This window comes from Triticum urartu, unplaced genomic scaffold (genome assembly GCF_056163025.1).
Source record: "Triticum urartu cultivar PI428250 unplaced genomic scaffold, HENAU_Tu73 scaffold2, whole genome shotgun sequence".
NCBI classification, from domain to species: domain Eukaryota; kingdom Viridiplantae; phylum Streptophyta; class Magnoliopsida; order Poales; family Poaceae; genus Triticum; species Triticum urartu.
The window spans coordinates 3,181,335-3,206,260 of record NW_028260368.1 but is presented as its reverse complement, the minus strand read 5'-3'; the positions used below and the strand labels follow the sequence as shown (position 1 = coordinate 3,206,260).

Sequence of the window (24,926 nt, the reverse complement as noted above, 5' to 3'; positions counted from 1 at the left end):
TAATGAATCTAACCTAGGAATATATAATATAATATCCTATATATATACATTTGTTTCTTCTATTTTGTTTGCATATTTTCTCATTTTCTATTGAATCGGATTCTAAAATCATTGCTTAAAGTGGAAACCTGCATAAAAGAGGACTCCACTTATAGACATTAAGGATATTATAGTATAGATCTAGCCTGACTCCACCCTCCTTAATGCATATATACTTTGAAAATTCCATAATATAGTCTATTCTATTCTCTCTCCTACAACTCTAGGCTATATATTCATACGCATTTCTAACTATTTTTTTGCAACCAAGCAGATTATCTGGAACCATGCATGAATTGAGCTAAGCTGCAAAAAAAAAAAATACTATTTCCAAAAAGAGTCAATTCAATGATGACCCTCCATGGATTCACCTATATAGGCTGCGGCTAATGTTGCAAAAATAAGAGCTTGAATACCGCTTGTAAATAATCCAAGAAACATGACCGGTATAGGGATTACTAAGGGGACTAAAGAAACAAGAACAACAACGACTAATTCATCCGCCAATATATTCCCGAAAAGTCGAAAGCTAAGCGATAATGGTTTTGTGAAATCTTCTAGGATGTTAATTGGTAAAAGGATTGGAGTTGGTTTAATATATTTCTCGAAATAGCTCAATCCTTTTTTGCTAAGACCAGCATAAAAATATGCCGCTGACGTGAGTAAAGCTAAAGCAACAGTAGTATTTATATCATTCGTGGGCGCTGCTAATTCCCCATGGGGTAACTCTATAATTTTCCAAGGTAAAAGAGCACCCGACCAATTCGAAACAAAAATAAAAAGGAACATAGTTCCAATAAAGGGAACCCAGGGACCATATTCTTCTCCAATCTGAGTTTTGCTCAAGTCTCGAATAAACTCAAGGACATATTCAAAAAAATTCTGACCGTCGGTCGGGATGGTTTGTGGATTCCGAACAGCTATGACAACTGAACCTAGCAAGATAGTAATTACGACCCAAGAAGTGATGAGTACTTGGGCATGAATTTGGAAACCTCCTATTTGCCAATAGAAGTGTTGGCCTACTTCTACACCCGATATATCGTATAACCCCTTGAGTGTTTTAATGGAACAAGGTATAATATTCATATTGTCCTCTGATAAAAATTGAACTTCAAAAAAGGAATTCTTTTGATTCAACCATCTCTTTCTCAACTCAGCAACTTGAAGTATTAATCTTATATTTAGGATACCAAGAAAGCACATCAGATCATAATATATATCAATACCCTCTAATATATATCAATATTCCCCTTCTTTTTTCTATGCAAAAAAAATTCTATGCAAAAAAAAAGATATAGTAAAGTAAGTGATTCCATAAATTTACGCAGTTGCCCAAGAATTCACTATATATTCTTAATCAACGATTTCTTATATAGAGAGAACGGCCCTCACAAATTGAAAATACTAATTTGTTAAGAATCAATCGAATTGAAGTCATAGTGTCATCGTTGGCTGGAATCGATATATTCGCGAGATCCGGGTCACAATTTGTATCGACTAAAGAAATAGTAGGAATCCCCAAAATGGCACATTCCCGAAGAGCTATATACTCTTTTTGCTGATCAAGGACGATCACAATGTCTGGCAATCTCGTCATATATTTGATCCCGCCGAGATACCTTTGCAAAGTAGATAATTTTCTCTTCAAGATTGCCACATCTCTTTTTGGGAGATGGTGGAATTTTCCCATTTTTTCTTCTGCTCTTAAGTCTCTAAATTGAGAAAGTCTAGTTTTCGTAATCGACCAATTCGTTAACATACCACTGAACCACTTTTTATTAACATAATGACAACGAGCCCTTATTGCAGCTGATGCTACTAAATCTGTTGCTCTTTTTTTGGTACCAACAATTAAGAAACTTTTTCCCTGACTTGCTGCATCAAAAACTAAATCACAAGCTTCTGATAAAAAACGAGCCGTTCTAGCGAGATTTATAATATGAGTACCTTTACGCTTTGCCGAAATGTAAGGGGCCATTTTAGGATTCCATTTCTTAATACCATGACCAAAATGAACTCCTGCTTCTATCATCTCTTTCAAATTAATGTTCCAATATCTTCTTGTCATTTTTTCCACACTTCCTTTTTTTTAATCCTACCATTCCATTACGGAATTTAGTTCTTTTTGAAGATTAAGAAAGATCCGAAATAGCTTGAAATAAATAATAATTGTTCCGAGAGAACCTTGTACTAAGATAAGAGTTGGCCATTGATACATGGTATAAACATAACCACCTTAATGAATTAACTGACTTGTTTTACTTATTAAAATAAAAATCTTAAAAATCTAAAATTTGACCTGTTAGTGTTCTAAGTTCAAAAGTCTAGTAAAGTAAAAAATATTTTTATGGGGGTTCTTATGTCTCATAAAAATTGTTTGTTACGTCAGAATCTGAAGAAACTAATTCTGTATGGAGAAACAAAAAATCTCTCATTTCCGACGCGAATAGATTTTTTTTTTTTATTTCGAAATAAAGGTTCTTGTCTTGTGGGGAACGATGCACAAATTTTTGGAATCCGGTACCAACAGGTATAATCCCCCCCAGAACTACGTTTTCTTTCAAGCCTTTCAACCAATCAATGCGACCTCGTAGGGCAGCTTTTGCTAAAACTCGAGCAGTTTCTTGAAAACTTGCTTCAGATATGAAACTTTGGGTATTCAGGGAAGCCCTTGTTATTCCCAATAAGATTGCCCGATAATAGATCGATTCATCCAAAGCTCGTCCTGCTCGTTCCGCTCGCAATAGTCCGATTAATTCCCCAGGCGAAAAAACATTAGACATTCCATCTTCGGAAACCCGCACTTTTGATGTTACTTGGCGTATAATAATCTCTATATGTCTATTATGGATCTGTACCCCTTGGGATCGATAAACCTTTTGGATTTTATTAACCAAAGAGATACGACTTTGGGCTATGGTTAGCTCAGCTCCAATCAAGAATCCCCAAGGGACCCCAAGAATTCTTGGTATACGCTCATTCCAATCCTCAATTCTCCTTTCGAGATTCGGGGATAATGAATCAATTGAACGCGCTTCAAAGATTTGTTCCACTTTTGGAAGACCTTGCGTTATGTCACTAGATCTCGATTTTTCATATATAAACGTAACTAACCTATCTCCCTTGTAAAGGATTTCTCCATAATGACCATTAACAGTTGCTCCTGTAGTGGCCAAATAAGGTTTAGCTGCTCTTATAACAAAGGAATTCATATTTACAATGAAAATTTGACCGGATTTTTTTATGTGCGATTTAAATAGACATACATTTTCACAAATAAATTGTCCAAGGTGAATTATTGCCAATGTCTCTTCCCAAGAATCATGATGGACAAAGTGACAATTCAAAAGGAATGGATCCAACATTATGTTACTATCGAAATTAGAAATCCTTTTATTTTCATCTATTAAAGAGTATTTAAGTTCTTGAAGTACTTGGAAGGTTTGTTTTAAATTGTCAACGAACAAATATTTTTTTAACAGGATTTTATTATGCGTTAGTAAATAGTAAGATGAAGAAAAATGCGATATACTAGCTACAATAGCGCCTAAGGGCCCAAAAATTTCTCGAATAGGAATTCTAGGATTCCATTCTTTTATCGCATTGGGATGTTTTGAATTCTTGAATAAACCAATTCGAGAACAGTTGGATGCCGACAAAATCATCAAAGAGTGGTATTCTTTATTTCGATTCAACAAAGTGCCAATAGCTTCTGGATGTTGGCTAAGTGATTCAATCTTCGCCTTGGAATAAAAAGAATTGATATTGGCGCGATCTAACCTATTATGGGGAATCGGTCCTGCACTTGTCCTACCATACCTTTTTCGTGTATACGAAATAGTGGACTTGACTAACTCAATTCTTAGGAAATCGCGAATAAGATCATTTGCTCTTACCTCAACAAGGGAAGCACCAGCCTTTTCTTTTTCTTCTTGTTCCCAATTCACTACTAAGCAAGTTCTAACAAATTGACTATTTGTGTGATAAATTCTTTGAGTTAACTTGCTATTTTCATGAGAAATAAAATTGACAAGTCGAATTTGGAGATTATTTTCTTCTTGCAAGAGATCCTGCGGGAAAAGTGTTGCTAAATTTCTTCCTTCGTCCATTTCATATGCCACTGTAGGGCGAACGGAAACAAAATACTTTTCCTTGCTCTTGAGAATTTTTTTCCGTTGAACATAGACCCAATTTTTCCTTTTTTTTGATTCCTTAGAATCTTTTTTTTGTCTTTCTGGCGGTATCAAACAGCCACCTAATATCTTATCCGCCTCTTCAGGAAAATGAATATCTCCGGAAAATATTTTGAGTTCCGTATGGCTTTTTTTTCTCTTCACTCGGACCAGTCCGCCTAGTCGACTTCTTGTATTTTTTGTGAGTTGTGTATTCACTCCAATAATACTATTGTCAAGTATCTTTAGGGATGAAGATCTCGGCAAGATATGAAGTTCTTGAAGAATGAAAAAAAACCGATCTACTTCTTTTTGGTATTTTAGACTAAATTCTTTTGTTCCTCGATGCTCAATCAAACCCTCTTTTTTTAAGATGGAATCTTCCTCTGGGCTCTCGTATTCGTCCTCTGAATCTTCTTCTGAGTCTTCCTCTAAAGTACCATATTTTTCCTCTGCGCTTTCCCCGGGGCTGCCATATTCGTCTTCTGAGTCTTCCTCTAGAGTTCCATATTCGTCCTCTTGGGTCCTATATTTGCTCTCTGGGCTCCCATATTCCTCTTCTGAGTCTTTCTCTAAAGTCCTATATTCGTTCTCTGGGTTCCCATATTCGTTTTCTGGGCTCCCATATTCGTCTTCTAGGGTTTCATATTCGTATTCGTCTTCTAGGATTCCATATTTAGATTCTTCTAGGGTTTCATATTCATATTCGTCCTCTCGGGTCCTGTATTCGTCTTCTAGGGTCTCATATTCCTCTTCTGAGTCTTCCGCTCGAGTCCTATATTCTTCTTCTAGGGTCCTATATCTAAATTTAACAATTCCTGAACCCTTTTTATCTTTTCTGTATCGGGGATCGTCAAAATAAGCAAAAATAGTATTTCTACGTAAAACACCCATAAGGGGGATTTCAATCGAAATCCCAAAACAGGATATTAGTTCTTTCTCTTGTTCTTGATGATATTGTAATGGAATGACGAACCTATTTCTTCGCTTTTTCGCCAACAAATCTGAATTATCTTGAAAAATAGAAGGATAGATAAAATTCCAATGGCCATTGGACATGATTCGATCCGACGTTGAATAATCAAGAATTTCCCTATCTTTTTTACCATAAGTATTCATTTGATCTTGATCCTTGTGGAGTGAAAAAGACGCTATACTGGATCTGCACATACTTACTGACAATATCCATAAATGGCTTGTTTTTGGTAATCGGCGAAGATTACCATATTGATATTCGGGCGCATGGTAAACATCAGTACTCCAGTGCATTTCGCCGTCTGATTCAGAATAAATATGCTTTTGTACCCTTTCTTTAAAATGTAAAGTGGACGTTCCGGCACGAATCTCCGCAATTACTTGTTCGGATTTTACATATTGATCATTTTGCACTAGAATCAAGCTTTTTGAGGGAATATTCACACTATATAGAATATCTTGACTCTGAATAGTTACATGCAAGTCTATATAACATAGAAAAGCAGGCTGCCCATGACGGGTACGTGTGGGGTGAACCAAATTCTCATTGAATTTTATTTTTCCATTCGAAGGGGATCGTACAAGGTCGGCAGTACCCCCTGTGAATACTCCGCCAGTATGAAAAGTTCTTAATGTTAGTTGAGTCCCTGGCTCCCCAATTGATTGACCTGCAATAATACCTACGGCTTCTCCCAATTCGACCAGATCACTATGAGTAGGACTCCGGCCATAGCATAATTGACAGATCCAAGAAGTGCTTCGGCAAGTAAAGGGGGTTCTAATATATATTGGTTGTGCTCGAAATGGTTGTGCTCGAAAGGCAGTTATGAATCGATTGACTAATCCAATTCCAATATCTTGATTTCGCGCGGCAATGCATCGTGAACCGATATATATATCGTCTGCTAATACACGACCAATTAGTGTTTGGACAAAAAGTTTTTCCGTCATCCCATTTTGAGGACTTACAGAAATACCTCGGATAGTACCACAATCTCTTCTACGCACAATAATATGTTGAACTACTTCAACAAGTCTACGTGTAAGATATCCAGCATCTGCTGTTCGCACAGCAGTATCTACAACCCCTTTGCGGGCTCCATAGCAGGAAATTATATATTCTGTCAAAGAAAGTCCCTCGCGTAAATTGCTTTGAATAGGTAAATCAATCATTTGTCCTTGAGGGTCCGACATTAATCCTCTCATACCTACTAATTGGTGTACTTGAGATGCATTTCCTCTGGCTCCTGAAAAAGACATTAGATAGACTGGATTAGAAGGATCCGTTATCCGAAAATTTGAATTCATTTCTTGTTTCAAATATTCACTTGTCGCATACCATATCTCAACAGATTGGCGTAATTTTTCTACCGCGTGTACAGCCCCATAATAATAGTGTTTCTCCAAAAGAAAACTCTGTTGTTCCGCGTCTTGGACTAACCATCCCTTAGAGGGTATTGTTAAAAGATCCTCGATTCCTAACGAAATCGATGTAGTAGTGGCTTGATGGAAGCCCAGAGTCTTTAGTTGATCCAGTATATGGGATGTATATCCCATTCCAAAATGATCTATTAATCTGCTAATAAGTCGTTTCATACCAGTTCCGTCTATCTCTTTATTATGAAAGACCAGATTGGCCCGTTCCGCCATACATAAGTACCCCCTTTTCGGCTGAGTAGGATTCGACAATTGCTGAGTAGGATTCGACAATGGGCCTGAGTCAGTGATTCGAAAATTTAATTAACTTAATTGCCTCAATCTCAATCTGGATTCGCGTGGCAAATAATGATGATACTAGGGAAATCGGAATGCCCCCCGAAAGGGGAGGGGCATCGCCGAATCTAACTTTCTTGTTTAGGTAGTGTATGAATAGGCCTGACTAAATCCTTGTATGGCTTCCTCTATTTCTCTATAAAAAGAAATATGACCAAGAGTGGTTCGAATGTATATCGAACGAATTTCTTTTTTTCTATTTCCCATTATTAGATAGTGGGCATAAATCTCATGATAAGTCCCCAAAGATTCATATTGAACTTCAATCGGAACTTCTCTTGACCCAATGACGCGTTGATCCAGGTTCCATCGTAGCCACAAGGGACTATCTAAACTGATTAGTTTTTGTCTATAAGCTCCCAGTGCATCATAAGAACTAGAAAAATGGGGTTCTTTATCTTTCCTATATTTAAAATTATTATTATTATTGTAATTTACTTTTAGATTTGGGTAGTTTCTGCAACTATTATATCTATTTGCACAAATACCTCGACGCTTTCCAATCGTTAATACATAAAGCCCGATAAGCATGTCTTGGGTTGGTACGCAAATAGGATCCCCAATAGCGGGAGATAAGAGATTCATATGAGAAAACATAAGTAAACGGGCTTCTGCCTGAGCTTCCAAGGATAAAGGTAGATGAACAGCCATTTGATCTCCATCAAAGTCCGCATTGAAACCCTTACACACTAATGGGTGTAAAGAAATAGTACGCCCCTCTACTAAAGTGGGTTGAAAGGCCTGTATGCCTAATCTATGCAGGGTAGGTGCTCTATTTAACAGTACAGGATGTCCCCGCATAACTTCTTGAAGTATTTCCCATACAATGGGTTCTTTTTCCCAAATTTTCCTTTTAGCAATCCTTACATTAGAAGTGGCGCGTTTCGTGATTAAATCGCGAATTACAAATAGCTGAAAAAGCTTTATTGCTATCTCTAGAGGTAATCCACATTGATGTAATGAAAGCGAAGGACCCACAACAATGACAGAACGCCCCGAGTAATCGACCCGTTTCCCAAGCAGAGTCTCGCGAAACCTTCCCTCTTTACCTTCAATTACATCTGAAAGTGATTTGTATACTTTATTGTGACCATCCCTCGTCGGTTGCCCGCGGGACCCACTATCAAGAAGTGTATCCACGGCTTCTTGTACCAATTTTTCCTGGCACATTACTAAATCTGCTGGCGCTAATTCACTTCTTTTTAATAGATAGGCAAGATTGTTGTTCCGACGGATAACTCTCTTATAAAGTTCATTAATGTCTGAAGTCACTACTTTATCTCCAGACCTATAAACAATAGGTCTCAATTCGGGAGGAAGAACCGGTAATAAGCACAAAACCATCCATTCTGGTTCTACATTTGTTTGAATAAAATGTTTCGCCAATTGCATGCGTCTAATCAAAAAAACTTTTCTTATTCGTCTTTTTCTATCTTCCCACTCATCTCCACTATACCCCTCGTCTTCTAATTCCTTCCATTCGACCAAAGAATTCTCTATAATAATTCGCAAATCCAAATCTGCTAATTGTTCTCTAATAGCACCTGCTCCTGTCGCAATTTCCCGATTTCGAAATGTTGCAAAGCCTGGGGTAGAAAAAAAGGGAGAAATGCTGTGGTTACAGGATGCAATTTCCTCTTCGAATAAACCTCGTAATCGTAAAAAAGTGGGTTTTTTAGTGCTGGGCCTAGCAAAAGAGAAATCGCCGTATACTAGGCCCTCCAACTTCTTAAGAGGTTTATCTAAAAGATTCGCGATATAACTAGGAAGACCTTTCAAATACCACACATGAGTCACGGGACATGCGAGTTTGATGTATCCCATTTGATATCTTCGTATCCGAGAATCCACAAATTCGACCCCGCATTTTTGGCAAAATCTTTCGTCTTCGTTTTCAGCTCCGCTCGCTCGAGAATTGCCACAAGCGCAAATCCCGCTTTTTATGGGTCCAAAGATTCTTTCGCAAAACAATCCATCTTTTTCTGGTTTATCGGTTTTATAATGAAAAGTAGAGGGCCTTGTGACTTCGCCAACGACTTCTCCATTAGGTAGGTTTTTGTTAGCCCAAGCCTTTATTTGTTGAGGGGAAACGAGTCCAATTTGAAGTTGTTGATGTTTATATTGGTCAATCATAAAATAGAAATAAGAAAAGAATTTATATTTATTCCGATCAAACTTCCTCCCTATTAACCTGGAAGTTCTTTTCAGATACAAGGAAATGATTCAGTTCTAGAGCCAAAGATCGTAGTTCTCGAACGAGCACTCGAAAAGATTCTGGAGGATCCTCATGATTAGGTATTCTTTTTCCCCAGATCGTAGCATTAAGTATTTCTTGGCGAGCTATAAGATGGTCAGATTTATAAGTAAGTATCTCTTGTAAAATATGAGCAACACCAAATCCTTCTAAAGCCCAAACTTCCATTTCTCCTACTCGTTGTCCCCCTTGCTTGGCTCTTCCTCTAACCGGTTGTTGTGTAACAAGTGAGTAGGGCCCAGTAGAACGCCCATGAATTTTCTCATCAACTTGATGAATTAATTTTAAGATATAGGACTTCCCTATTAGAACAGGTTGCTCAAAGGGGTCGCCTGTTCTTCCATCAAATATTCTGCTTTTTCCCGGGTACTCGGGTTCAAATACCCATGGATTTTTTGTTTCTTTACTGGCTTCATATAATTCTGAAAACACAAGTTTTCTTGAAGCCTCTTGCTCATATCTCTCATCAAAGGGTGCTATTCTATAATGTTTCTTTAGCAGATCCCCCGCTAATCCGAGCGAGCTTTCAAATATTTGTCCCACATTCATTCGGGAGGGTACTCCTAAGGGATTGAAGACCATATCAACGGGTGTTCCATCTTGCAAATAGGGCATATCTTGCCTAGGCAAAATTTTGGAAATGATCCCTTTATTCCCATGTCTTCCGGCTACTTTATCCCCAACTTTGATTTCACGTTTCTGTAAAATATATACACGAACCATTATGTCGAGCGGGTCCCTTTGGATCCATTTCACATCGATAACGCGCCCTCTTCCACCTATAGGTAATTTCAGAGAAGTTTCTTTTGAAGTGGAAACCTCAAGGCCAAATATGGCCCGTAATAATCCAGCTTCCGCGATATAAGATGATTCGCTCGCTATCTGAGGCGTTAATTTACCTACTAAAATATCACCAGTTTCTACCCAGGATCCCAACCTAACAACTCCATTTCTGTCCAAATTGCGGAGTAAATGTTCTTCTAGATGTGGTATTTCTTTAGTGATTTTTTCAGCGGAGCCCTGGCTTGTCGTATCCGTCTGAATTTCATATTTCCGGATGTGAAAAGAGGTATAAATATCTTCATATACCAAACGTTCGCTAATTAGTACTGCGTCTTCAAAATTGTAACCTTCCCATGGCATATAAGCTACTAATACGTTTTTTCCTAAAGCAAGTTCGCCCCCAATTGTAGCAGCTCCTTCTGCTAAAATTTGTCCTTTTTTAATGGATTTACCCCGTGGAACCCGGGGTTTTTGGTGCATACAAGTATTTTTGTTAGAGCGACGGTGGTTAACTAAAGGAATACTTATAGTCTTCCCACTACTTGATAAAAGTATCTTATGACTATCAGTAGAAATGATCTTTCCCTCGCGTTCGGCTATAATGGAAACCCTCGAATCTAGAGCTGTTTGGCGTTCCAATCCAGTTCCAACAATGCATTTCTCGGACCGAGAAAGCGGAACTGCTTGGCGCTGCATATTAGAACTCATTAAAGCCCGATTCGCATCATTGTGCTCAATAAAAGGAATGAGAGAACCCCCAATAGAAAAATATTGGAAAGGAAAAATACTTCTAACATGAATCTGTTCCCATGCAATAGTCAAGAATTCTTGACGGTATCTAGCCGGAACAACCTGTTCTTCCTGAATACCTTGATTCAAGGACAAAGAATTTCCTGCTGCTATCATATAATATTCATCTCTATTTGGTGATAGATAAACCACCTGTCTCTCTTTTTTTTCTTTTGCTTTCTCAGCAGATATTTCATAAAACGGACTCTCTATGGATCCCCACAAGTGATCAATTCTCGCATGAATTGTTAAGGATCCAGTAAGTCCAACATTGATTCCTTCAGACGTGTCAATTGGACAAATACGCCCATAGTGACTCGGATGAATATCTCGGCTCCGAAAACTTGCGGTTCTCCCCGTCAACCCTCCAGGACCTAAACAACTCACTTTTCGCCCATGAACAGTTTGTGTCAATGGATTCGTTTGATCAAAAACTTGAGATAACGGGTATGTGCCAAAAAAGGTCTCATAAGTAGTTATTAATAAAATTGAAGTTGAAGTTGGAGTTACCAAAGTTTGGGGAGTCGGTTTCGATTGACGTATGAATACTCTACGAATAGTTTTTTGAACTGCATGTTGTAAACGACCAAGAGCCAATCCGAATTGATCTTGTAACAGATCCGCAACCGAACGAATACGTTTATTTTTCAAGTGATTCATATCGTCATCGTCAAGTATACCCGTTCCAAATTTCATTCCAATCAAATGATCCGTAGCGGCCAATACATCTCGTGGTAACAAGAATGTATTGTTCTGAGGAATATCAAGATTAAGTCTCCGATTCATATTTCGTCGACCAATCCTTCCTAATTCACATTTTTGTTGAAAAAATTTCTTTTGTAATTCCTCGCATAAGGACTCCGAAAATACCAGGTCCCCACCTACACAAGCAAATTGTTGATAAAACTCCAAAATAGCTTTTTCTTTTGACTCAATCCTCTTCTTCTCTTTAGCATTCGGGAAAGACAAGAAAATTTCAGGGTAGGAAACATTATCCAGAATTTCTCTTAGATTCGAACCCATAGCTGATGATAGAACTAGAATAGATATCTTTTGTTTTCTACTCACGCGAGCCCATATCCTTTCTTTTTATATCAATTGCTAATTCCGATCTCCCCCCCCAATCTGATATTATAGTGCCAGTGTAGATAGAAATTCCCTTATGATCTAATTCCGAGCGGTAGTAAATACCAGGACTTAGCAATATTTGATTGATCACAATTCGGTATATTCCATTTATAATAAAGGTTCCTAAGGAATTCATTATAGGAATGTTTCCGATAGAAATGGTTTGCTTTTGCACATCGAAACCAAAAATTAATCTCGCAGATACATATAATTCGGAAGAATAGGTGAGTGATTCATACACAGCATCTCTTTCTTTTATCGAGGGTTCTAGCAGTTGATATCCTTTCGCAAATAATTGAAATGCAATTTCGTGATCTGGATCTTTAATTGTTGGAAACTTGTCAAGTTCTTCTGCCAAGGCTTGATTAATGAACCTACAAAATCCCTCGAATTGGATCTGACTAAATCCGGGTATTGTGGACATTCCCTCGTTTCCATTCCGGAGCATCTTAATCTTAAGTTTCCTGTTTATCAAAGAAAAATTCCATTATCAGCTCACTCTTCATCAATCCCTATGGATCGATCTAGCAATCATGGAATCTATATTCTGTTTACTGAATCACATGAAATTCTAGGGAACTCCACATACGTATTTCATATATGTATTTCATACATATGAATAGAGACCATTTGGACGAAAGTTCGAGTTTGCCAGGGGTACAAATGAAATGAAAATGAATTGATAAAACATTCCTACAAAAAAAATTCTGCCACTTATACTTTATGTTATGATATTCTAATCAGATTGGATGGCAAAGATTTCTCATTTTATCTCCTTTCTATGAATGTAATAAAGCCGTAATATAATATACTAGAAAGTTTGACTTTACTTCGATTTAGAATAGCGTGCTTACTTTAATTTCTCAAAATAATTTGAGGGTTCTTTTTTATTTCGGATCGGAGTAGTATAATTGCTAGAAAATTCAGTATTTCATTGTGGAATTCTAAAATAAAGTAAGTCCCTTTTTTAAGTACATGCCAATCTAGTTATCCACCTCTCCCCATATCCATGCTTTTCTTTTATCGTAATTTCACTTGGGTACGCCAAGATAGTCAGGTTATACTCTATATCAGAGCAAATTTCCTTTTTTTATTCAAGATATTTAATTTAATACTTTGAAAAATTAAAGCATGATTCCCCATAGAGATATGTACATAAAGGGGATCTTTGGATAATAATGCTGTTCGGACCTAAAGTTTACCTATACACGGATTAAGCATAAAGCCATAATATTTTATTATGCCATTGAAGGGGGGGGAGATAATACCGATTTAAGAGTAGTTCACTACTGCAATAAAAAAAAGAGAATTCTAGTTAACGGTTCCAATTTATTCTGAATTTTGCAGCCTGTGAATAGAAATCCACTTTTTCTTCTTTTTCATCTCAATAGAAAGAAATGGGAAGTTTTATTGTGTTAACAATGTATGTTTTAAGATAGAATCTATCGAGGAGAATAATAGAAACTGGATCAAAAAAAGCAGGAATAGATTTTTTGAAAAAGATTGGAAAAAAGTAAGTAGAATTATATTCAAAATAAAAGGGGCTTTTCGTAAGAAAACGTGGATGAATACTTGCTGTTTTCTAGATTTTTGATCGGATTTTTTGGCGGCATGGCCAAGCGGTAAGGCAGGGGACTGCAAATCCTTTATCCCCAGTTCAAATCTGGGTGCCGCCTGATCAATAAAATACTTAGGTTTTTTTTATAGTGCTGATCGAATTCGATAAATTTTTACTTCGCATAAGTTCGGGCAAGAGAGTAACTGGGCCTGCCGATACTGGGTTTAGAGAAACCATACCATAGTTCTATCCTCAAACTAGGGTTAGGGTTTGTTTTGACGGTAGTGGCCAAAATGGTTATCAATAGGGGTGAGGTAGTGTTTCCTTATTCTTTTATTATATGAATTTGAATTGGTTCTTAATTGAGATTCGATTTGATAATTTTAAAATACGAGGATAAGATGTCAGAAATCTTGGTATCCAAAGAAAGGTCCCTAAGGGGCATTCTTTTTTTTTTTCAATCTAAGATTCAAGAAGGGACTCCACGAAAGAATATCAAGACTTACTAATTATTATACATTTTTTTATCGTACATCTTATGTTACCTACATACACTAAAGTAAGGACTACTTAATTCTAACGAGAATCAGATTAAATAGGTCGATCAAAAATCAATTTAGGAGTTGTATTATGGATAAAATCTCTTCATTCTTTCATAGAATGATACAAAGCAAGGCTGCAGGGTTTAGGTCAAAAATAAACATTAGGTAAGGTAGGTATCCAATAAATATTTATCTATCGATAATTTTATGGTATATTCGGGCGTCCTTTGCTTAAAAAAAAAAAAAAGAGTAACAAAAGGAATAAAAAATCTTCCTATTCCCGCTTCTTCTATTCAGGACATCATTCCCGTACTCTTTCTTTTTTAAGGAAAAAAGGGCTATAGTATCTCGTATTTTTAATGCTCTCTAATTCTACCAGAATTCCTATAAGAATTTGTTAGGAGTAAATTCCTTGAACTGATTGATCCATGGCCTTAGGGCGGAATCCCTTTTTGACTCTGTACCCTTGATTCCACTATGATTATTGATCAATAGTAGAATAATCCCTTCATAGAAATAGGAGACATAATTTAGATGGATATAGTAAGTCTCGCTTGGGCTGCTTTAATGGTAGTCTTTACATTTTCTCTTTCACTAGTAGTATGGGGAAGGAGTGGACTCTAGGGATACTACTAATTGATTAAGTAATCAAATTGTTGTATCAATTCTTTTCTTTAATGGATCATTTTGCATTAATCATTTTGTCAAACGTTATTCTTTAATCTTTTTCTTTAGTTTTGTTTCACTCCTGTAAGAAACTCTTGTATTGTAAGTTGTAATGTAAGAAAGAGCCATTATACCAATTCAGAATTTCTACTAGAAATGACGAATGGTTAAAAAAAGTTCTATACATAAGAAAATTAGACTTTCTTCCACGGAACTATTCACGGCATATCACACATTTTCCATTTCCTTTTACTTTTTACTATAGTCTATTCTTCATATTATTTTTCTTTCCTTCCATGGATTCTTTGGTCAAGAATTGTCTTAGATTTTTTTATTTTGACCTGATTGAAATTAAGTGGATGCAATGAAAAAAGAAATTGAATTAGACTACTTAACTATTTCAATCTACTAATCTATTCTATGTAGATTCAAAGATAATATAATAGAAAGAATCTAAAGTGTCGTAGAAAAAACTATATGTAGTTCTTTCTACCACACTTTAAGATTCCAACCAGATCCTTTCATTTAAGACTTGGATTTTTTTTATTTAATCCCTTTTTAATTTCTTCAATGATTAATTGGAATTCCAATTAATTATTTTGGCTGACTGTTTTTACATAAATAATAAGTAAAAAAGAAGTAGGAACTAGAATGAACAGTGCAGTAGCAATAAATGCGAGAATATTGACTTCCATAACCTCTTTATTTTTTATTTTCACAATAACTCGGGATGTAATCCCATGGAGAGGAAAAAGGGGTATCTTGTAAATTCAAGGGTAGGGCTTGCATTCTGATAATACTGAATCAATTCAATATTATGAATATCGGATCTATCAAATCAATTCATGGATGAGAGTTATATTTCACGGATGAGAGTTATATAGTATAACATAGGAAGATCCTCTATCCACACTAAGACCAAAATGGGTTTTTTGATTGGATTAGGAATTCCCTCTTTTTTAATCCTTTTCTACTTTTTCTTTTCTATATCTCTAACCCACGAGCTTTCTTAATCTTATACTTTCTTAATCTTATACAATTTCCCTTCCTTTTTCTTATAGTTATACATACAATTATGTATGTATTATATGACCAACTTTCACTTTCTATGGGTCACATAGACATCCAAATAAGCAGTAGAAGTGAGATGGGGAAAAGAGGTCTGAAATAAAAAGGGAATACGATTTATGTATGGATTCCGGTAAAATACCGGTACTCTATTCCATAAGAGTGGAATAGGAAATTAAGATGAGGATGGTATCATCATAAAGAAAGATAGAGTAATATAATATCCTAAATTCTACTAATCCACATATCGTATGTGTGTCTTTCTTTATCGATTGGGAGTAGTGAAAAAAAAATTCCTATATGCCCTCCCTCCCTCTTTAATGAGAGATGCAAAATAAAAAAGTGAAGTAAGGGTGCCCTGTGGGTATTTGATCTTGCTCCCTGCCCCTTTTTTTCATGGAAAAAGGAAATATCAATTTCTCCATTCATTGAACCCTAGTTCGGGACTGACGGGGCTCGAACCCGCAGCTTCCGCCTTGACAGGGCGGTGCTCTGACCAATTGAACTACAATCCCCGCGGGGTGTATGGCATACCCATTCTTAAATAGAACCATAAGAAGATTCGATTCGTCTTTCGTACTCTAAGAAATAGACGAATCATATACTACATACCCACATATTATATTATACGTGGGTATAGTGAGAGTGACATAACTAGTATGTCGTGATTTTTTATCACTAAAAATGGATAATAATCCAGCCTTCAATAAGAAAAACTCTTTTGTTTGTAAGAAAGGAATGAGAGAGATATGGATTAGAAAAAAAAATTTCCCTTTTTTCTTTATCTTTTATTTCTATAGATCAGACATTTTATTTTATGGAAGAAAAACAAAAGGATTTAGTTCATACTCACGAAGCCCTAGATTTTTGGTTTGGGCCGAGCTGGATTTGAACCAGCGTAGACATTGTCAACGAATTTACAGTCCGTCCCCATTAACCACTCGGGCATCGACCCAGGAAGAATTTATTCTAGGGTTTTTGCTAATCTATGATTAACCTCCTTTCATAATACTCCCTACCCCCAGGGGAAGTCGAATCCCCGCTGCCTCCTTGAAAGAGAGATGTCCTGAACCACTAGACGATAGGGGCATCACTAGACGATAGGGCCATATACAACCGCTCGTGATTATACTATAATCATAGTATGAGCAGTTTTTTGGAATTGTCAATATACTCGAAAAGTATAAATAGATCCAAAGCAAAGAGTTTTTCCAACTTTTCTGTTATGTTTTCATCTAGGATTTTTTTTAGTTGATCGTTATAGATTAATTCTCCGTGCTTCATTTAGTGTTCATACCAAAAATGCATCCATCCCGCACTAAGTCATAAAATTCTCTAAAAATATAGAGAAAGTTTCAAAAACAAAGAAAAAAAGTGAATCAATTTAGTAGAAAAGTACTCTATCAGATTCGAACCAACGACTTACGTCTTAGCACGAGATTACTCTACCACTAATTTAAAAAGCCCTTTATCGGATTTGAACCGATGACTTATGCCTTACCATGGCATTACTCTACCACTGAGTTAAAAGGGCTTTTTATTTAATTCAAAAATTAGCCACTTGGATTTCCCATTATGGGTCTACTGCATAATGTACATATTATATATATAATATATAGAGATAGAGAGAGAGACATTATGTAGAGATTGTATATGTATATATCGATATCTTGAGAGCTCAAAATAAAATTAATAAAAAAAAACATACCCTACATAACATATCCAACTCTTCTTGGTTCAGGGTTTTCCGTTTCCGAAGACTAGTAAAATAGGCGGATTCTGGAACCCCAAGGATTCAACGGTATATGGATATGGAAAATATAAGATTTCCGATCCTAGCGGGAAAAGGCGGGGAACAGATACCCAATAGGATATAGGATCCTTGGGAGGAACTTTTGGTAATGGCCTTGATCCTCTATGCTATTTTTTATGTGTTCTTAGTTCTATTGAACTTTTTGCATTCTTTTAAACAAGAATCTAATAAACTAGAATTGAGTCAGTGGAAAAAAGGAGAGAGAGGAAAGTGTTAAATGGAGAGAGTCGACTAATCAGAGACTTTTAGGATCTTCTTTACATCAGGTAAATCTGTCGGCCCTGTCCGTTTTTTTCTTTAAGTTACGACTCTTTGCTGCTTACTTCTATCAAGCCATAGGGAAAGTCTATGATGAATTTGGAAAACTCATCTCACTCTTACTCTATGGCTCGGACTTAATGGGGGAAGAAAACATCTTCCATAATTTCTTTTTTGTTCAATTCTGGACAAAAAAGAAAAGGAAAAAAGGAATTTATAGGGACAGTGTTACCCCCTATATCCCCTAGTTTATATTGTAGGAATAATAAAACAATTTAGCAGTCTGACACACTTACGTCCTTGCAAAGTAAATAATTATTATTGTAGTCGTAACCGTAGAATAGGATCCTAATCAAAATAAATACATTTGGTTCAGGCGCTATTAGCATGGTAAGAAAAGATTTTTTTTACAGACCAGAGGGGCTATCTAAATCCTAAAGTAAAGGCGAGCGATCGAAGTAGAAGTACCAACGGCTCAGTGTCATGAACCTTCTCCATCTGATTCAATAAGGGGGAATTAGCCTTCTTGTCAAATGGCTATCCTTGACAAAGGGTACCATTTATACCATAATCTACAATGTAGCGGGTATAGTTTAGTGGTAAAAGTGTGATTCGTTCTATTAATAACTGAATTTGAAATGATATACTTAAGGCATCCTTAAGTTTTTTATTTTTATATTCCGATGAAAACTTTAGTTCTTATAAAGGATTAAATCCTTTTCCTCTCAATAGCATATTGAGGAAGAATATACATTCTGGCGATTTGTATCCAAAGACTAATTTAAATTGCATCCAAAATAAAAATAGGATTATGAGTACAGAGTCGCGAAGCATAATTTTGCATTGGATTAAGTATTCCAATTTTGAAAATATGAGTAAAGGATCTATGGATGAAGATACAAAAAAGTTGATTTCCAATCGTAACTAAATCTTCTTAAAATAAGGAATAAGGAAGCCAAATAGCTAAAAAACGATAGTTTTGGTTTACTAGAACCATCCGCATATTGTTTCAGCTCGGTGGAAACCCAATTCTTTTCCTCAGGATCTCTTGAATGAAATTAGGGAACGAAGTAAGTAGATTAGATGAATTTAGATAGAATTTCTATCTCCTACTCTATAAGGATCATCTAGAAAGCGGAGAGCTTTGGTTCCATTCAAATAGAAAAGCTGACATAGATGTTAAGTGGTGAGAATATCCATAAAGGAGCCGAATGAAATCAAAATTTCATGTTCGGTTTTGAATTAGAGACGTTAAAAATAATCAACCAACGTCGACTATAACCCCTAGCCTTCCAAGCTAACGATGCGGGTTCGATTCCCGCTACCCGCTCCATTCTGTATAAAAGGAGTATTCTATTTGTCTAGACATGTTAGAGGCTTGTATTCAAGCCTTTTTTGTCCACCAGTTTCTGGTACTCCAGAGCGGAGTAGAGCAGTTTGGTAGCTCACGAGGCTCATAACCTTGAGGTCACGGGTTCGATTCCCGTCTCCGCACTTAGCAGTCTGTATAAAAGGACTATTCTATTTCTCTAGATATGTATGGTAGAGGGGCGTATCCAACCCTTTTTTATTCATTAGTTCCCGGCCCTAGAGGGCAAAATTGAGCAGTTTGCGAAGTCACTTGCCTTCAAAAAAAGAAGGCGCAAGGCCTCTCCCTACCCTGCAGAAAATAAAAATGAAACGAAAGGGACAGTCTACCTCTCCCTTCCCTTTAAAAAAAGTTTGCCCGTTGTTTGTCTCAGTTAATACCCAATTTTTGGAGCTCTGTTGGCGAGTTCTATTTCTGCCTCTGGAGCGCCCTCTTTTTTTGAGTGGGATGCAAAGGAAGGGTAAGATAGTAAGGGATACGGCACTAGACTAACACCTAATTAATACTTAATTTAATATAAGTAGTTAAACAGTTAACTAGACTAAACTTTTTATCATAGTACTTTGATAAATTAAGCGGGCGAGCGGCGGGAATCGAACCCGTATCTTCTCCTTGGCAAGGAGATATTTTACCATTGAACTACGCTCGCTACGGTATATATTTTATAGCGTATATCCGCCTGGGTCGACCTTCTATGTCTGGGTCGACCGTTTCATTTCATTTTCTATTATATTAGAGTTTTCCTTTTTTTATTATCTGTCAATGAATATTCTAATGGGAATGGAATTTCATAATACTGAAAGAGAAGAGCTAGCAATTCGGAACGCAAATTGCGTTTTAATACGTCTCACTATTCTAATTTTTTAGAAGAAATGGCCTTTATTATTTCTTTTTTATGGGGTTAATAAATATTAACCAAATTTCATTTAAGAAATGAGAGAATTCAGAATAGCTACGAGAAAGACTAGTCCAATCCATAATGATGTACCGGAAAATACAACATTTTTATTATTTGACCAACCATCAGGAGAAGCAAATACAAGGGGTACACTAATTACTAAGACTGAGGAAGTCGCAATTAATGCAAAAACAGCTAATTGGAAAGCAATAGTCATATTTCTAATCCTCCAAGCTACCATCAAATAAAGTTGACTACATATTTGATCCCTCACTTAAACCAAAATTGTAAAAAAATACAAGAAGTAGGAGGGGTTTAATCATGAATCCATTGATTCTTCTCTTTAATTCAAATTTATTACTTAAACCGCTTTTTTATTTGGATATGGGGGTGAGAAGAGATTATTTACTCTTTATTTCACAAGCGGGTATAGCGGATCCTGTATCCGTGTATACAGTATACAGAGATATATCGAAAAGGAACTTGTATCTGATATCTTTCTAGAGGCTAATAAATCTTTTTATTTTTTATATGGCTATGTTCTATTTGTAGGAGTAAAATAAGGATTAGGCTGTGGAGAGATGGCTGAGTGGTTGATAGCTCCGGTCTTGAAAACCGGTATAGTTCTAGGAACTATCGAGGGTTCGAATCCCTCTCTCTCCTTTTGCTTATTGAATACGTTTGTTTCTTTCATTTTTATTTATTTTTTTTTTCTGTCCCTTATCTTTCTTTCATAAAAAGGAATGAATGGCTCGGCTAGATGGAATAACCGAGCCAGAACAGAAAAAAAGTAGAACAGGTATAAATAAGAAAATCTTAGTTAAGAGGGTTCATGTAAAGAACAGGTTCCAAATCACGATCGATTCCCTTTTCAAAACCTGCTGCAGCAGCTCGGGCTCTTCCTGCATGCCATAAATGGCCCACAAAAAAGAAGAATCCTAGAACAAAATGAGAAGTTGATAACCAACTTCTAGGAGAGACATAATTAACTGCATTGATCTCGGTAGCTACGCCACCCACGGAATTTAAAGAGCCTAAAGGAGCGTGGGTCATATATTCTGCTGAGCGTCGTTCTTGCCAAGGTTGTATGTCTTTTTTCAACCTACTCAAGTCCAAACCGTTGGGGCCCCTTAGAGGTTCTAACCATGGAGCACGAAGGTCCCAAAAACGCATAGTTTCCCCTCCAAAGATAACCTCCCCAGTTGGGGAACGCATTAGATATTTACCTAAACCTGTGGGTCCTTGAGCGGATCCCACATTAGCTCCAAGACGCTGGTCTCTAACTAGAAAAGTAAATGCTTGAGCTTGAGAAGCTTCTGGCCCGGTGGGTCCATAAAACTCACTCGGATAAGCTGTATTATTGAACCATACAAAACAACAAGCGATAAAACCAAAGACAGATAAAGCAGCTAAACTATAAGACAAGTAAGCTTCTCCAGACCATACAAATGCACGGCGAGCCCATGCGAAGGGTTTGGTTAAAATATGCCAAATTCCGCCAAATACACAAATAAAACCCAACCATACATGCCCACCAATTATATCTTCTAAATCATCTACACTAACAATCCACCCTTCTCCACCAAAAGGAGATTTTAGTAAATAACCAAATATAACACTGGGACTAAGGGTCAAATTGGTAATTTTTCTTACATCTCCCCCCCCAGGGGCCCAGGTATCATATACACCGCCAAAATAAAGAGCCTTGAGTACTAGAAGAAAAGCACCTAGACCTAACAAAATTAAGTGAATACCCAAAATTGTAGTCATTTTATTTCTATCTTTCCAGACATAACCAAAGAATGGAAAAGATTCCTCAAGAGTCTCGGGTCCCAGAAGCGCGTGATAAATGCCACCGAAGCCTAAGACTGCGGAGGAAATTAGGTGAAGTACGCCAGATACAAAGTACGGAAAAGTATCTAGAACTTCCCCCCCTGGCCCTACTCCCCAACCTAGAGTAGCTAAGTGTGGAAGTAAAATCAACCCTTGTTCATACATGGGCTTTTCTGGTACGAAATGGGCCACTTCAAATAGGTTCATTGCTCCGGCCCAGAATACGATTAATCCGGCATGAGCTACATGAGCTCCAAGCAGTTTACCGGACAAATTGATAAGTCTGGCATTCCCAGCCCACCAAGCAAAGCCGGTGGTTTCTTGGTCACGACCAGCTAAAACGAAAGTTCCATTAAAGAGCGTTTCCACGTGGTAGAACCTCCTCAGGGAATATAAGATTTTCATGAGGCTGATCCTGAGCTGCCATCCACGCACGAATACCCTCGTTTAAAAGAATATTTTTGGTGTAGAAAGTCTCAAATTCAGGATCTTCCGCTGCACGGATTTCCTGGGAAACAAAGTCATAGGCACGTAAGTTCAGAGCCAAGCCAACTACGCCAATAGCACTCATCCATAAACCGGTGACGGGTACAAATAGCATAAAGAAATGTAACCAACGTTTATTGGAAAAAGCAACACCAAAGATTTGGGACCAAAAGCGGTTAGCAGTGACCATTGAATAAGTTTCTTCAGCTTGAGTTGGGTTAAAAGCACGGAAGGTATTTGCACCATCACCGTCCTCAAATAGAGTGTTTTCTACGGTCGCTCCATGAATAGCGCATAGCAGAGCCGCACCTAATACTCCGGCAACTCCCATCATATGAAATGGGTTCAACGTCCAATTATGAAATCCTTGGAAGAAAAGGATGAATCGAAATATCGCTGCTACGCCAAAACTCGGCGCAAAGAACCAACCAGATTGCCCCAGTGGATAAATAAGGAATACAGAAACAAAAACAGCAATTGGACCAGAGAATGAGATTGCATTATAAGGCCGCAATTGAACAGACCGAGCAAGTTCAAATTGGCGTAACATGAAACCTATTAGTGCAAAAGCCCCGTGGAGAGCTACAAAAGTCCATAGACCGCCTAATTGACACCAACGAGTAAAATCTCCTTGTGCTTCGGGCCCCCATAGTAGCAACAAAGAGTGTGCTAAACTATTGGCAGGGGTAGAAACTGCTGCGGTTAAGAAATTACAACCTTCCAAATAGGAACTAGCCAATCCATGGGTATACCAAGAAGTTACAAAAGTTGTCCCTGTAAACCAACCCCCTAAAGCGAAATAAGCACAAGGAAAGAGCAATAGGCCAGACCATCCTACAAAAACGAAACGGTCCCTTCGTAACCAGTCATCCATAGTATCAAATAGATCATTTTCTTCTTTAGGAATTCTACCAAGGGCTATAGTCATAGTGATCCTCCTATTCAATTACTTCAACCATTTCCGAGCACCTCATATCACTTTCCAAGGCATATGATAGTTTTATTATCTGTGGACGATTTCTTTCTCGTTCAATGCCCTTTTTCAATGGTCTCGAAGAGAGAAATTTCCCATTTTTATCTATGGAGTCACAGTCACAACCGAGGTCGTGGTAAATCCATGAATTTGATTCGATTTGTTTTTCTTATACTATTTATTTGTTTTTCTTATACTATAGAAATAGAAATAAATTGTTTTTCTTATACTATAGAAAGAAATAAACCTTTGAATTCAGCATTATTCCAAGACTCCTATTTCAAAGTCTATCTTTTAAGGGAAAAATGCAAATAAAAGTAACCCTTCTTTTCCCATTCCCTCTCTATTGCATGGGTGGAAGAACTAAAATAATAGAGGATTCTGAAAAAAAAAAATGGACCTTCGAAATCCAATTTTATGTGTAGCGCAAAGGAGTTGCGATTTCTTCTTATTCCTATAGAACATCTAGTAACAAGAATATGAAATCGTAAATAGCGAAAAATTCTTGTCTTGCGCGGTCTAAGTCTAAGGAAATAAAAAAAATTCGCTTATACAATTTCATCTACATCGAATTTATATATCAGAATAGCGGATAGAGGCATCATTAAAGGAGTCAGGTCTACTTACTTTATGCTTCTTTCCAATTTTATGGTGGATTTGATAAGAACCCTTTTTGCTTTCTTGATAAATAATCGACAAAAAAAGCGTTTTTTTTATATAACCTGCTTGTTTTATTATAATTATAACAAGTCCTATATGGAAATGCCCGCTAAAGAGAAAATCTATTTGATTGTCTCTCGGCCAATATCGATTTTTAGAAAGAAAAAACAAGAATTTTCTTCTTTTTTTATTAACATTAAGAAAAAAGAATATAATTAAAATGGAATTGGCAATATAATTTTTATAGACTTTTGAAAGAAAAAAAAGGGGTTTTTTGCAACCGTTATTTCTTATTTCTTGCCTATATCATATCACGGAAACCTTTCGCTTTGGAACGTGGAGAGATGGCTGAGTGGACTAAAGCGGCGGATTGCTAATCCGTTGTACAATTTTTTTGTACCGAGGGTTCGAATCCCTCTCTTTCCGCTCCCTTGGATCATTTGGGACTTTCGAATTGGAAAGAATTCTGACCCCCGGATTTTCTCATAGATAAATGTACGAAACAAATCCAATAAGAAAAAAAAAAACTGAATTTTTACTCCTCGCGTCCAGGATTCCGTCCTGGGTCATTAGATAAGAATCCAAAGATAAAGAGTGAAACAAAGAATATCACTACTGTATAAACAAAAAGTTTGAGAGTAAGCATTACATAATCTCCAAGATTTTTTTTTAAGGAATAGATTACCAGTTTTTCCTTACCACACGGATCCACTAGGATGGTTTTTTTTTATACCTAAAAATGCAAAAAAGAATTCTTGAAAAAAATTGCAAGAATTCTTTTATAATAAGCACTCTTATCAATAGCAAAAATAGGGTTAGGTGGTTAGGTATTGTGTAGGTACCTTTAGGTACCTGCTCAACCTAGGTGCAGGGGAGTAGAAAGGCT

At 36.8% G+C, this 24,926-nt stretch overlaps 5 non-coding genes across 5 annotated transcripts; 4 read left to right on the top strand and 1 right to left on the bottom strand.

Annotated features, from left to right (window-relative positions):
* The first annotated feature begins 13,521 nt into the window (after nt 1–13,521).
* TRNAC-GCA (transfer RNA cysteine (anticodon GCA)) lies at nt 13,522–13,592 on the top strand. Its single transcript has one exon. It is a non-coding gene; the product is annotated as a tRNA-Cys (tRNA).
* A 3,620-nt stretch (nt 13,593–17,212) lies between these two features.
* TRNAT-GGU (transfer RNA threonine (anticodon GGU)) lies at nt 17,213–17,284 on the bottom strand. The gene has a single exon. It is a non-coding gene; the product is annotated as a tRNA-Thr (tRNA).
* A 1,958-nt stretch (nt 17,285–19,242) lies between these two features.
* Nucleotides 19,243–19,316, top strand: TRNAM-CAU (transfer RNA methionine (anticodon CAU)). Its single transcript has one exon. It is a non-coding gene; the product is annotated as a tRNA-Met (tRNA).
* A 1,347-nt stretch (nt 19,317–20,663) lies between these two features.
* TRNAS-UGA (transfer RNA serine (anticodon UGA)) lies at nt 20,664–20,751 on the top strand. The gene has a single exon. It is a non-coding gene; the product is annotated as a tRNA-Ser (tRNA).
* Nucleotides 20,752–24,378: 3,627 nt separating this feature from the next.
* Nucleotides 24,379–24,466, top strand: TRNAS-GCU (transfer RNA serine (anticodon GCU)). The gene has a single exon. It is a non-coding gene; the product is annotated as a tRNA-Ser (tRNA).
* Nucleotides 24,467–24,926: the final 460 nt, after the last annotated feature.